The following is a 10,824-nucleotide window of genomic DNA, read 5'->3' on the forward strand; positions in this document are numbered from 1 at the left end:
TATATAGTGAGTTCCGGGGCACCAGCTTGGGTTCCCTGGCAACAAACCCAAAAATAAGCAAGAATAATTGTGAAAAGTTTTTCTCGAGGGTACAATACAGGGGCAGTGAGAGCTGGCAAGGAAAGGGTGAAATAGGTCTTGTTAGTGCTGGCTAAGCTGGAGAGGTGGCAAGTGGCTGTGGCGATCATCCATGAGGAAAAGTGAGGCAAGGAAGGCGGCTTCTAGATACACGGATGTGTGGTGTTCATCTGTGTGGTTTGTGCACATGCATACATGTCCTGATAGTGGCGTTCAGTGACCTTTGTCACAAAACTTAAGCCACAAAGCTCCTTGTTTCCCAGCCTAGACAGAGCAATCCCTGACCTTGGAACTCAGATCTAGACTCGGAATGGTACTTTGCTCTGTTTTTGCCGTCATACTTTACACCACGTCCATGAGCAAATCCTCAAAAAAAAAAAAAAAATCCCAAACTGACGCTCTCACTCCCTCATTATTGGCTTGTGGCTTGCCTGGACGGACACAGTACTCTGCAAACACTAACAGGGGTCACAGTGATCTCTGGAGTTGTATTCCAGATCACACCATGTCTCTTCATGCTCCGGATAGATGGTAGCTTCCCTGTCAGGGTCCCCTGTGGTCTCACCTTGGGCGCCCCCCTTCATTTTTGGAACTCTAGACTCCCCAGTCATCTTATGTTCCCTCGTCCATGTTTGCTAGGATCCTATGGCCTTTGTGTTGCTTTCCGTGTCTAGAGTGGTCTTTCCCGAGATATATGTGTGTGCATGTGATTTGCACTTATTAGTTCAGCTTTGTTATTGTTTTATTTAGAGATGGGGTCTTACGTAGCCCAGGCTGGTCTCAGTATAGCCAAGGCTGGCCTTGAATTCCTGATCCTTCTGTCTCTACCTCCTAAGGGCTGGGATTACAGATGTGCGCCGTCGTGGCTAAGTGCTACCTCCTCAGAGAAACCTCCCTTGACCACCCACTCTAAGGAGACTTCCTAGTGTTTCTGTCCCCTTATCACACCTTTAAAAATTTATCTCATGCAGGGCTGGAGGTGGTGGCGCACACCTTTAATCCCAGCACTTGGGAGGCAGAGACAGGTGGATCTCTGTGAGTTTGAGGTCAGCCTGGTATACAGAGTGATTTCCAGGACAGCCAGGACTACACAGAGATGCCCTGTCTTAAAAAACCAAAACAACAACAACAACAACAAAAATCTCATTTATTACCAGCTGTAATTGCAGTATTTAGATTTTTATATTATGGACCATTTCAAACAAGTATAAGAATAGAGAAGCTTGTCTGACAGGTTGCATGAGCCTGTTCCTCAGCTGACAATCATCACCAGCAGGCAGGTCTTACTCTCCCCTCCAGACATCTTATCTGCAAACACTTCTATGCAAAGGTTGATATTTATCGCTCATTCTCCATTTTTTCCAATGTAATATTTTTCTATTTGGGGATTTCACATAAGGCACTCAATCCTCAGTCCTTCCAGCTCTGCCTCCCCACCCTTGTGAACTCCCCCCCCCCCAAGAAAGAAAGGCAGAGGAGGAAGAGGAGGAGGAAGAAAAAACATATCCAATTTGTGTTACCCATATACTCACTGGAACATGGTCAAACCCCCAGTGGCCAGCCCCTTAAAGGAACTGAGTCCTTTCCTACCCCACCCCCACCAGAAGCCAAAATCTATGGAGATTTCAGCTTCTGCATCCTTTTCATGCTTTTGTTGCTGTTGTTGTTGTTGTTGTTTTGAGACAGGATTTCTCTGCGGCTTTGGAGCCTGTCCTGGAACTAACTCTGTGGACCAGGCTGGGCTTGAACTCACAGAGATCCGCCTGCCTCTGCCTCCCGAGTGCTGGGATTAAAGGCATGCACCATCACTACCCAGCTTCCAAATGGTTTTTGCTGACCATGAACATCCGTCTGGTCTTCAGTTGTCAGCATGCACCACAGACCTCAGCATGGTCTCTGGTGTCAGTAAAGATGATGAACATCTAGATGGCTCTTGGTTGCAGCATAAGAAGTCATCAACATGACTTCCAGGTCAACATGAGCCACGAACATCAATATGGTCTCCAGCAGTAGCCCAGCCATGGACATCAACATGGCCTTAGGCAGCAGCACAGACCACGGACACCCACACGGCCTTTAGTGGGAATATGACCCACAGATATCATTTATTTTTTATTTATCCTTTTTTCTCTTTTCTTTATTTCCTTCCTTTATTTTATTTTATTTTATTTTTCTGAAACAGGGTCTCTCAATGTAGCCTAGGCTGGAACTGGCTATGGCTATGTAGATCAGGCTGGGCTCGAACTCAGAGATCTGCCTGCCTCTGCCTCCCGAGTTCCGGGATTAAGGACATGAGCCACTACACCAGGCTTTATTTTTTTGAGTCAAGATCTTTCTTTGTAGCCCAGGCTGGTCTGGAATTCACTACGTAGCCCAGGCTAGTCTGGAATTCACTGTGTAGCCCAGGCTGGTCTCAAACTCATGACAAACCTGCTTTAGTCTCCCAAGTTCTAGGATTATAAACTCAACTTTGTTTTACTAAACTTTGACTTATTTTTGACCAGAAACGGAAGGCTAGCTATATACTGAGCACACTGTAAGAAACTGATATTGTAGTACCTGCCGCTGTTTTTGTGTAGCACAGGCTGGCTTTGGGCTCCCATTTCCCTTGCTTCAGCTTTCTAAATATTAAAGGTGTGAATCATGAGGCCCAACTGGTAAGGTTATTGTCTCTGTTTATATTTTATTTTGTTGATACAAGGTCATATGTAGCCCAGACAAGCCTCACACTAACTATGCAGTCAATGATAACTTTAAATTCTTTGCCTCTACCTCCCAAAGTGCTAGAATTCCTGGCGAAAGCTGTTTGCCTAGATGCGAAGCGGTGTTCCCGGCAGCTGGGTTTGTCCGGCTTATTCCCCGCTACACCTCATATTTAACATAGGGCCTTGCTCAGAGCAAGTGACTCTGGACATTTGCAGGGCTGTCAGCTGTTCTCCTGTGGTTTTGTGTCTCTTGCAGTGCCAGTGAGACTCAGCGCATGCGTGTGCACGGAAGCATGTGGCAGTCCTCTGGGTACGTGTTCATGAGCTTGTGCGTGTGTTCATGAGCTTGTGTGTGCTGCCGTCATCACAGCTGGTGGCGGAGAGCATGCCTTCTTCCTGACATCATCTCCCACACCTCCAAGGCCCCATGACTCACATGGGTGTATTTCCCTCTTAGTCAGGCACGAGGAGGGAGGGAGGTGTGCCCTGGCTTTCCCCAGTCCACTGGAGGCTCTCAGAGAGCTCCTTCCTGTCCTGTCTTGTCCTGTCCTGTCCTCATTCTTTGGCTAACTGCCAGCCCCACCCTGCAGAACTACAGGTTCCCCCTCCTCTCCAGCCTTGAAGCCCAGTCTCTCCGGGCCAGCATCAGCCGAGTGGGATTTAGGGTATATTTGTAGGAAGGGTGGCTGTGTCCCATCCTGCTGGTTCTTAGCGTGGCTGCTGAATAGCTGAGCAAAAACCTCGAAGGTGGGGCGACTGAGAGCAGAGATCTGCCCTGGGCACTCAGCCACACCCCAGCTACACCAGTTTCTTCATTTTTTTTTTCTGGGACAGAGTTTTTCTGGGTAGTTCTGACTGTCCTGGAACTAGCTCTGTAGACCAGGCTGGCTTCAAACTCAAAGATCTCCTGCCTCTGCCTCTTGAGTGTTGGGATTAAAGGTGTGTGCCACCACCACTCAGCTTCAGTTTGTATCTTAAAGATTTTTCTTTTTTGTCTGAGAGTTTGGCAATACCCAAGATCCAGTCCATCACCAGTGTCTTCCAGGGACTACACCCTGTCAGTCCAAGGACTACTCACAGATTTTCAGTTTGGTATCCAAAGTTCCTATTAAGACTCAGCCTTGTTGGGCTGCGGTGGTGAATGCCTTTAGTCCCAGCACTCGGGAGGCAGAGGCAGGTGAATCTCTGTGAGTTGGAGGCCAGTCTGGTCTGCAAAGTGAGTTCCAAGACAGCTAGGGCTGTTACTCAAAGAAACCCTGTCTCAAAACAAAACAAAACAAAACAAAAACAAACAAAAAACCCCACAGCCTTAGGTCACACAGCAACTCATTGGCAGAGCTGGGCAGAGCTTAAATGCTTGAAGCCTTTCTACCTGCCAAGAGTGTGCCTTCAGCACAGGATTCCCAGCACAGGGAGGAACAGCAGCATGACATACATGATGGGCCAGAGGGTCTGACCTGTGGCTCAGAGCACAGACCTCCAGGATCCAGGATAACTCAGGAGCTGGTGAGAGCTGGGGGTAGCTGGTGGGAGCTAGAGGGAGCTGGGGGGGGGGGGGGGGGGGGGGGGGGGGGGGGGGGGGGGGGGGGGGGGGGGGGGGGGGGGGGGGGGGGGGGGGGGCTGGTGGGAGCCCTCTCACGTGGATACTAGTAGAGACAGGAAATAGGACTGAAGTGAAAGCCAGTGTAGGACTCTAGGCAGAAAGCTGGCAATGAATTCCCCTAGACCTGGCTCCATACTCTCCGGGCCCAGTTATCATGTCTGAGTTAGAATAGGCCAGTGGCCTTGTACAAATTCTTCAGGTAGAAGGCATTGTCTCCGCCTTTCCTCTTTTCATTTATGGATTCAGTCTCCTGACACCGAGGTAATCGTTGAAAAAATACTGTGACTTTTATTCCTGTGTGTATGGCCGGGACAACTTGCAAGAGCAGTTCTCTCTGCTACTCGGGTCCCAGAGATCCACCTGAGGGGGTGTTTGTGTGTGTGTGTGGGGGGGTGGCTGTGTGGTGTGTGTGTGCTTGCGGATGTGTGTGTGTGTGTGTGACAACCTCAGGTTGTCTGACTAGATGGCGAGCATCTTTACCAGTAGAGCCGTCTTGCTCTCTGGGCAATCTTGAACAGAAGAGGAGAAGCCCTCTGAGGGTGTAGGAACTTCTTGGGGTGTCTAGGCCTAGCCATGCTCACAGGTAGAGTCAAGAGCAGTCCTTCCAGCCTGAGTCTTGCTTTCTAAGGCAAGTTCCACTTTCTCTGACAGGTATTATCAGGACTCTGGGGTTCTCTTACTGTACTTGGACTCTTTGAAGGTCTTTGGTATGTCCGCTGTCTGTCGAGTTTGCCCAGGTGCCTCCCCCCCAGAAAGTCAACTGCTAAAAATGAGATCCTGGCAGTGTTTACAGCCTTGTAGAGGCCCAGTTCTGTCAGTGAGTCACGTGTGGGTATGGACAAGATACTCTTCTCTGGGCAGAAGGGTGAATGCAAGGCCCTCTAGGTGGGAGGGGTAAGGCCACCTTGGATTTGCTCTTCACCCGAGGTTGGCTTCAGTGAGCCCTTCAAATGCTCAGCCTTGCTGGGTCAGGGGCTCACAGAACATTGAGGTTCTGCACAAATACTGTCAGAGTATGGGAGGAGTTTGAGGAGATCCTGGCTTGTATGTACTGCTTGCATCTATCTCTTAATGGCCTTTGTCTCAATGTGGTGAGCGCCCATGAAAGCTTTGTAAACAAGTTTTGCCCATGGGTAAGGAGAGAGCCACAGTGAGTACGTGTGTGTGTGTGTGTGTGTGTGTGTGTGTGTGTGTGTAAGACACAAACTCTGCAGAGAAATGCAAACTGTAGTGTTCTGTCTGCCTGGGTGCTAGCAGAGCTCTGGTAACAAAGTAGCTGTTGGATAGCCCTATGGAGTCAGAGGAACCAAAATTGCTCCATTTTATCCGGTGTGGGTTCATGAAAAGAAGACACATAGGCACTCTAAGGATGATTTAGCCTTTTCCAGCTGCAGGGGGGGCAGGGAGGGCCGGATCAGCCTCTGGAGGACTGACTCACTGCTGTTTAGCAAAAAGGCAAAAAGCCTTTTTATTATTATACAATTCACACCAAAAGCAAGTCAATTTTCATCCACCAACACCTCTTATCTAAGCTCCCCAAAGAGACAACGCCAATGCAGATTTTCAGTTAGGAGACATCTCGGTTTGCTGAGTCCTCCCCCAACCACTTTCTGCATTTGCACCCTTAGGAGCTTCCCAGACAAGATTGACATATTTCAAACAGAAGGTACTGGAGTCAAAATAGCAGTCACAAAAGATGATTAAGCTAGATGCTAACCCTGGCAGAATCAAATCAGCTGCAGCTCTGCAGGGGCTCTCCTTACAACTCCCAAAGTGGGAGCCTGGGACATCTTGGCATTAAAGGCCTCTTGGCTTGAGGGTATCTCTGTGGGAAGGCAATAACTGTTACTGCAAACCACTAAGTACCTAGAGCTGGGTATACCAGTGACTGGAGAGGGCTGGACTCTACCTGGAATGGATAGAACTAAACAATGTTTACTACAAGATGAGAAGGTTTGGGTGCCGGAAGCCAAGACCTGTATTTTGAGATCTGCATTTTGCAGGATAGATGGCACCCAACTTAGGGCCTGAGGAACATCACTGCACAAGGAGGACAGGCCTGTCCACGCACTTGGACCACCACGACCAGTGGGCAAAGCACTGGTCCAGCAAGAATCGCCATGGTAACCCGACCATGAGACAGATTCGAGGGAATTCATCAGTGATGCAAGGTAAAAAATTTTTGCCATGGTGCAAGCATTTTGTAAACAGGATATATTTACTTGCGGACTCAAAGAGTCCCTCAAGAAGCGAGAAGTAAGGGTACGGATCCACACAGCTATGCCTGCCAAGCAGGCTGGCTGCCAGGCCTAGAGAGCCTATGTCTTAACCCCCTGCCATATGGAGCAGAAGCTGCCAGGCAGGTTTGCAAAAAGGGAACTAGCCTCAGAAAACTACAGCTTCAGGACAGTAAAAGGAAGTTAAATATGCTTCTTTTCCATTTTTATTTTATTTTTTTATTTTTTATTTTTTGGTTTTTCGAGACAGGGTTTCTCTGTGGCTTTGGAGCCTGTCCTGGAACTAGCTCTGTAGACCAGGCTGGTATCGAACTTACAGAGATCCGCCTGCCTCTGCCTCCCGAGTACTGGGATTAAAGGCGTGCGCCACCTGCTTCTTGGTCAAAAATCTTTAGTTTGGGGCTGGAGAGATGGCTCAGAGGTTAAGAGCACTGATTGTTCTTCCAGAGGTCCTGAGTTCAATTCCCAGCATCCACATGGTGGCTCACAACCATCTGTAATGAAATCTGGTACCCTCTTCTGGCCTGCAGGCATACTTGCAGACAGAACACTGTATACAAAATAAATAAACAAAAAAAAATCTTTAGTTTGTAGGCATATAAATTTATATCCAAGGTAGATTAATTTCAGTACTGTGGTTCTGTAGGAAAATTTTAAAATCAAAGATTGTGATACATTCAAAGTTTCCTTGATTGCATAGGATTTTTAAATTGTTTAGTCTATCCTGAGTTTTTATATTTTCTTATAAAGTTGAAGATTGTTCTTTCGAGTTCTGTAAAAAAAATTGCTATAATTTTAATAAACATTTACATTAAATCTGTAGGCAAGTTCTGTAAGAAATGTTGCTATAACTTAATGGACATTTACACTGAATCTGTAGATTGCTTTCAGTGAGATTGTCATTTTTGCTGTGTTTCTTCTACTTTCCCAAGAAAATAGGAGATCTTTCCATTTTCTTTTTTTTTCCATTTTCTAATGTCTTAAATTTCTTAAAAGATCTAAAGTTCTTATCATACAATTTTTTCGATTTGTACCATCTGCTCTTGGCTGGGAGTCGAGTTGTCTCAGGTTGTGGTCCTTTCCTGCTGCCAGGTGTTGCTTCAGGGTCGACTGCTGAGACTCAGGCCTCTTACTAAATTTATCAAGTAATAATGGTTAAAAATGAAAAACATTTCCCCCTTCACAAGCAGAGATGACCGGACCCAACCTTCTGTCCTGCTTGCTTAGAGTTACTCCAAGATATTTTGTGGTATTTATGGCTATTTAAAAGGATGATGTCTCATTTATCCTAGAGGTACATTTTGGGTTGTTTTCAGGTTCTGGCTATGATAAAGTAATTCTGCTGTAAACATAGCTGAGCACATGTCCTTATGGTACGGTTGAACAACTTTTGTATTAGGCCCAAAAGGGGTATTGTTGAGTTTTAAGGTAAAAGGTTGCCTAATTTTTAAAAATAGCCATACTATGAATTATCCAAAACGGCTATGCCAGTTTGCACTTCCAGCAATGGAGTTTTTTCTTTACCCACATTTTCTTAAGCATATGTTGTGAGCAGTAATTTTTAATCTTGGTCATTTTTACAAGGATAAGATGAAATCTCAGAGTTTTGATTTGCATTTCTCTGATGGCTAAAGGATGTTATGTTTAAGCATTTTTTCAGTGTCTCTCAGTCATTTTTAAGTTCGTCTGTAGATAGTTTTCAGTTTAGGTCTGTAACATATTTTTATTGGATTAATTTTTTGATGACTAATTTTCTGAGTTCTTCATATGTTTTTGGAGTGGGTTTGTGATAAGTAAAGATCGTTTTCCATTCTATAAGCTGATATTATGTTTATTATACAAAAGTTTCTCCATTCAGGAGATCTAATTTATTGTTTCTCTCAAGGTTTGTGCCACTGAGGCTATGTTTAAGATGTGGCAAAGTGTACTTCTAATTTTTTCTCTGTGAGGTTCAATGTAATTTTTATATGCTGAGGCCTTTGACTCATTTAAACTTGAGTTTTGTGCGTAGAGATGGATGTGGATCTATTTTCATTCTTCTACATGTTGATGTCTAATGAGGCCAGCATCATTAGTTAAAATGCTTCCTTTTTCCATTTTCCTATCAGCTAGGCAGACTTGCAACTTAAGAAGAGAATAGCTTACAAACTTTTAATTAGATTACAATGGTTAAAGCCCTAGTTATAATATTCTTATGGGAGATATTGAGCCAATAGGTAAAATTCTTACAGAAAACAAGGAGCCAATTTCCAATAGAGAGCTAAAAGAAGCTGCCAAACAGGTACTCAAGCAGGTAAATTATAGATCAACAGGTAAAGTATACAATAATGTACAAGTACAATATATTAATAATGATTCAGCTATGGCGAGTGCGTGTATTAAGTACAAACTTATTCCACAACAGTTTTATGAAAAAGCAAAATGCTTTTTATGGCTACACCTTCCCAGTTTTGTCAGTTAAGATATTAAAGTCTTAATTTAGAGCAGTAGCCTGTCTGGTACAAAAGAGCAGGATGAAATCTGGGAGATGGTTTAACAGAATATTGACTATGATCAATGTTCCTTATACTAAACAATAGATTCATTGATAATATTAAGATTGATTCCTGGATAATTGTGTTTGCTTAATTCAAAGGCCAGAATAATAATCTTTTCCCAGATGATCATTGCTACAATTCACACAACTGTATTCTGCTAATGCTACAGCTAAAAAATCCCTTAAAGTATTTTATACTAAATTTTACAATAGCTCTTCCAATGGAAAAAACTGCATATATGGTTAATAATAAAAAGAAATTGTGGAGCATACCATGGCTCCTTGAAAACAACTTATAAAAGTTATAGACAGATCCTGATGCAAACAGATCTGGACATGAAGACACCAAGCTGGCCTTTACTAAGGCAAGGTAAAAAAAAAAAAAAAAAAGCCCTTGCAATGCATTATGAAAAGACCCGACCTATATATATTTGAGGTCGAAGATATGTTTGTGTTTTTTTCACAGAAAGAAAATAAAGCTGGGCCTGATGATGTTGTAGCACCCCATAAAGGAATTCGAGAAATGATTGGATAGGAATCCTTGATCCAGTCTTCCCTGCCCCCACGGAGAAAAATGCCTGATAGCAGTACCTGCTAAACCACTCAACACAGCCTGCCTCCAGGAGTCCTCACAAAGAGACCCCGCTGAGATAATCACCAAGACGTGCTTCAGGTAGCTGAATCCCAGGAATCTCACTTGCCCCGAAGCACAAGTGCTGAGCTGCTTCCAGACCTGGGATGCAGACACAGATGCCCTGCTGGGACCATGGCGACTACAATTTTCTGCAGTTTGAATCCTGTTTGCTTTGGAGCTAATATGCAGACTAAACATCTGACTTTTTTTTAATCTTTGGGACACAGAACTCATTTTGTTTAAAATATTAACCCCTCTTCACTTAAGAAGGGGGCAGACTTGGGGTTTGACTGTTGCTCAGAGACTGGAATTGGTGTTTAATAACAACAATGTCATTGTACTCTTACTGGAATTGACCTAATGATATTTGTAACTTTTTATAGATGTTGAGAAAAGTTTGACACACCCTGTAAAATCTTTGGGTTTAATGCATATGTAAAGAATTTTATATTTTTGATCCCTTTGCACTGCCCTAAAAGAGAAATGTTGTTTCTATACCGATCATACTGGGATAGTTAGAGACAGTTTTGCTAAGGTCACAAAAGGATTAGAGCATAGGAAAAAAAGTAGAGAGAGCAAGAGGAGGGATGGTTTCCCCTGGGTCACCACCCTTTTATGTTCCCTTTTGGGGCCCCCTTTTAGAATTTTTATTATTGATAACTTTTGAACCATAGGCCCTTAATAGGCTCACTAGTTTATTTGCTAACAGGTGGCATCCAAGCCCATTTAGGTCCATTATCACCGGCTTGATCTGGCTGATCGAGGGCTAGAAGAGCCCCTTGAGAGCGAGTCTCCTATAGGAACCACATAAAACCCAGAGATATGTGTGCCTGTCCACAATAGGCATGGGCACCAACAAAAGGGGTGCAAGGCAAAGCACTGCAGGGAGAAGACCATGCTTTCTGTCTCTGGGTCTCCTGAGGAACATGCCTGATTGCACAGGGTTGATGTCCAGAGGTATTGACATAAAAACCTAGACCCTCTCCTCCCCAAAAAAGACTCTGAAAAGAAAATTCTTCCACCAAGTTGGA

General features: G+C 44.6%; 1 long non-coding RNA gene across 1 annotated transcript; it reads left to right on the plus strand.

The window, feature by feature from the left end:
- The first annotated feature begins 61 nt into the window (after positions 1 to 61).
- On the plus strand, positions 62 to 10,250 carry LOC126486900 (uncharacterized). Its single transcript, XR_007588229.1, has 3 exons — positions 62 to 3,093; positions 6,395 to 6,557; positions 9,626 to 10,250. It is a non-coding gene; the product is annotated as an uncharacterized lncRNA (long non-coding RNA).
- The last annotated feature ends 574 nt before the right edge of the window (positions 10,251 to 10,824 follow it).

Source organism: Alexandromys fortis, unplaced genomic scaffold (genome assembly GCF_014885135.2).
Source record: "Alexandromys fortis isolate MF-2015 unplaced genomic scaffold, M_Fortis_MF-2015_v1.1 scaffold_167, whole genome shotgun sequence".
Taxonomy (NCBI): domain Eukaryota; kingdom Metazoa; phylum Chordata; class Mammalia; order Rodentia; family Cricetidae; genus Alexandromys; species Alexandromys fortis.